Here is a 4,290-nt window from a genome sequence, read left to right on the forward strand (position 1 = left end):
AGAAACAGTCTTTCAAAGCAAGATTTAAGGGACAATAAAATTGTAGTTCAGGGGACTTCCCTGGTGGCGCAGTGGTTAAGAATCCACCTGTCAATGCAGGGAACATGGGTTCGATCCCTCGTCCAGGAAGATCCCACACGCCGTGGAGCAACTAAGCCTGTGCCCCACAACTACTGAGCCTGCGCTCTAGAGCCCACGAGCCACAACTGCTGAGCTCGCGTGCTGCAACTACTGAAGCCCGCATGCCTAGAGCCCGTGCTCTGCAACAAGAGAAGCCACTGCAATGAGAAGCCCGTGCACCGCAACAAAGAGTAGCCCCCACTCGCCGCAACCAGAGAAAGCCCATGCGCAGCAACGAAGACCTAATGCAGCCAAAAAAGTAAATCAGTTAATTTTAAAAAAATTGTGGTTCATGTGAAAGGGCAAAAAAAAACAGGGAGAATAAATAACGAAAAGGCATTCCCACTCATATCTGAAATTTCCTGATGCCAACTGCCTGCATGAAGTTTTGAATTCCTTAAGCCTATGTTCGGCCTTCCATCAGGATGCTTCCCCTCCCCCTACCTGCCACCTGTTTTCTGGGACACACCCTTCCTGTCATGCTCTTCCTTTCCACTTCAGCTCTGTGATTGGGTCAGTGCCTGCCCTACTCAGGGGATGACTCAGTGGCAGGGCCCCATCCTTCCCAGGTAATAGGGTCAGTGGGTCCCTTGGCATAGGAAGGTATCAGTGATAAGCACAGATGGGGCAAAACAAATCCCATTACAACCTTGAAAACTTGAATTAAGTGTTTAAGTAAACCTGGAAACAGATAAAAAGCTTCACACAAAGCAGTATATCAACACATCCTAAATCAGAAATGTATCCTGATCTTGGGATTCTGAACCCAAAAGAAACTTTAAATTAAAAGATTAAACTACAAGTAAAGATTTAAGACTATCTAGAAGACCCTCTGGATCTAGAAGTCACTAGGCTAAGTACCTCCCTAGACATCTAAAATAAAGCAAAAAAAAAAAAAAAAGGTTCAAATCAAAGGTATTTATTTAATAGTGAATAGTTTGCATTCTAAAATAAAAGACCTATTAAGATTTGTAAACACACACCCAACAGACACACAAAACTCATGACACAGTTGTTATTGTTATTATCAAAATTCAAGTCATCTATGCTGGAATTATTTTTCAAAGAACAAAATGTTTTATACTTACAGTTATGAAAATGAACCCATGCTTAGAAAGTAAAAGGGAATACTAACTACCATTAATCCTAAAAGAATCACCATTCTAGCATTAAAAAGGCAGATACCACGTGATAACAAAGTTTAAGTGTAGGCTAAATATTAAGCTAAAAATTTCTTTATATAAGTTCAATTCCATAGTTTCAAAAATGATATGATAATTAAACCATTAAAGAAGGTTAGAAAACAGAAATATACCTCTAATTTTATTGGCTCTTTGTCCCAATACTTAGGAAAGGAGCAAATAGACCATGAAGTATTTTGAAAGTTACTTTCCTTAAACAGTACCTAAATAATACTGTTTTTTATATGGCAATGTACCTTGCAGACCTAGATAAGCATTTGCATTTTCACCATTAATAGTCTACTTCAAATCACACAGTATACATCAACTGTGGAATATAAGATATAAATGTAGGAAAAAATAGTTCAGAAAAGTCACAGTCTCATCTATTTACTTTGAAAAGGTTAAACAAAACCTAATATTGAAAGTCTATTATCATGTTTGTCATGCTACACTTCTGAGAAAAATAACTCAGAGAAATATTTGAATATTTTAAACCATTAACATTATATTTGAAAACCTCTCCATGACCAAAACAAAAGGTCCCTAAAGTGAAGGGGGTAGGGGTTCAGTAGATGCATCATTCGTTCTTTTCCTCATCCTGGATATCACATTCAGAAAGGATGCATGACTGTGATCTCAGAATGGGGCTTCAGCCCACTTCTGCTTTACCGCTAACACAAACTTCCAGCGCTAAATGGCGACCCCACCCCTCCAGACTCCTCCGGGAAAACAAGCGTGTAAGCCATTTACAACATTAGGCTGTAAGCAGCTCATCTGCTGGGAAAGTTTTACTCTGCAGAGTTCTAGACAGAACCATTTCCTGAGTTGCAGAGAGCAAACAATTTTTTCACACCCACCATTTCATTTTGATTGAAGCTAGTTTACCAGTTTAATTTGTGAGCAGACTGCCCTTCTAAATAAATAACCTATAATAAAAGCCAAGTTATTTACAAACATACAATGAAGGCAATTCTTCAAAGCATGGCGAATTTCTAAAAATAAAATCCTACTCTATAAAAATGGGAAGGGAAAGCCACTTTCACTTAGGAGGAAAAAAATGATAGGGTACACTTTCACATATTTTTCTCTTTTTAAAATATTCATTTTCTTCAAAACAAGTGTTTTTATTTTTTTATTATTATTATTATTATTTTTTGGCTGCGTTCCATCTTCGTTGCTGTGCGCGGGCTTTCTCTAGCTGCGGTGAGTGGGCCTCTCATTGCAGCGGCTTCTCTTGTTGCAGAGCACAGGCTCTAGGGCCGTGGGCTTCAGTAGTTGTGGCTCACGGGCTCTAGAGCACAGGCTCAGTAGTTGTGGTGCACGGGCTTAGTTACTCCACAGCACGTGGGATCTTCCAGGACCAGGGCTCGAACCCATGTCTCCTGCATTGGTTGGCGATTCTTAACCACTGCACCACCAGGGAAGTCCTCACATATTTTTCAAGAAATATAACTCTCAAGGACATATGTATAAAATAGGATAAAAAATACAAGAAAAAAGTACCACCTTACAACAGGCATACATGCCACCATGTTTTAAAAAACACACTCTTTGATATGAAATTTCTAGAGAAAGAAGTATGCCATCTAAAAGGCATTCCTGAATTTCTCTGCAACATTTTAAAGCTACTGATTTCATTTAAATTCCGTTTATTTAAAAGCCCCAGAAAAAGTTTAGAAAACAAACTAATTTCAACTTTCTATTTAATGAGCATAACCACATATACCAATATGGAAGAACCACAATCAGTTCTATAATAGTTAATTTCAAGTGGATCAAGTTTTATTATAATTTTTGAGGATTTCAGTTTTAAGTTATATTGTCCACAGGGTGGCAGTCTCACAGTCTTAATTTTGTCTCTGAATTCAAGGTACAATTTCAGTGATCAAAAAGACAGACACACAGACACACAGACACACACACACACACACACACACACACTGGTGGGCAATAATAATTTACTGTCTGACCAACAATCGCAAAAATTGTCTGTCCTTTCCAAAAAAAAATCTATGCTTCGTTAACTTCCCTATTTCTTTGAGAAGTATTTACTCCTGACATCTTAAATTTTTCCTTCAATGCACCTCTTCTATCTAATCCTTTATATTCTTTTGCCACCACCCTATTTAGGGAGATACTAGAGGCAAAGAGAGTTGTTAGATTATTACTGTACTGCAGAAGACCCCCCAACCTCGGTCAGTGTGGACACCACAGACACAACCCTTCCATCCCCCAGTTCATCCTGCACACTATTGCCAAATTAATTTCATTAAAACACTTATCATATTACCAGAAATTCCTTCTTTTAGCTAAGTAAACTCCTTACTCCAAAATTCAAGGACCTTCACAATCAGAACCTTCCAAAATCTCCTATCTAAGCGCTCTGCAAGAGTCAAGGGGATTTAGGAAATAAACTTCACTTTGAATATACTTTGCAACTTCCTGGTTTTCATTCATTCATGCACTCAAATATTTTCTGAATGCTCACCAAGTGCCAAGCACTGCTCCAAGTGCTGATGATACAGAACGGGGGAAAAGTCAAAGTCCCTGCTCCAAAGATATTCTCCTGACAGGACAGTCTCAGGTTGAGAGCTATTAGGGGAAGGGGGATAAACCCCCAGGTACTTCCAGCTCTCTGCCGGTAAGGGATACAACTCTTCCCAAGTATGAGCCATCAGAAGCACACGAGGGGTTGGAGGGGATGATAAAAAGACATCAGAGGAGATCTGCCAGCACTGACATTGTCTGCTACAGACCGTAGCCTATTCTTGCACTCTTACACTATACTACTACTACTAGTGGTCCATTCCTATACTATTTGTACTCTCAGCTCAGCCAACATGTGCTAGCAACTGTTTAGGGACCTCTGTTCCTGCTTGCTTCCTTCTTATAGCCTTGTCTCCCGCTCAATCATCTCCACCAGCAAAGCATAAGCAGCCTTCCAAGCCAATCTCAAATGCTGCCTTCTAGAGGCCTTTCCCCATTC

Source organism: Hyperoodon ampullatus (assembly GCF_949752795.1).
Source record: "Hyperoodon ampullatus genome assembly, chromosome: 16".
NCBI classification, from domain to species: Eukaryota; Metazoa; Chordata; class Mammalia; order Artiodactyla; family Ziphiidae; genus Hyperoodon; species Hyperoodon ampullatus.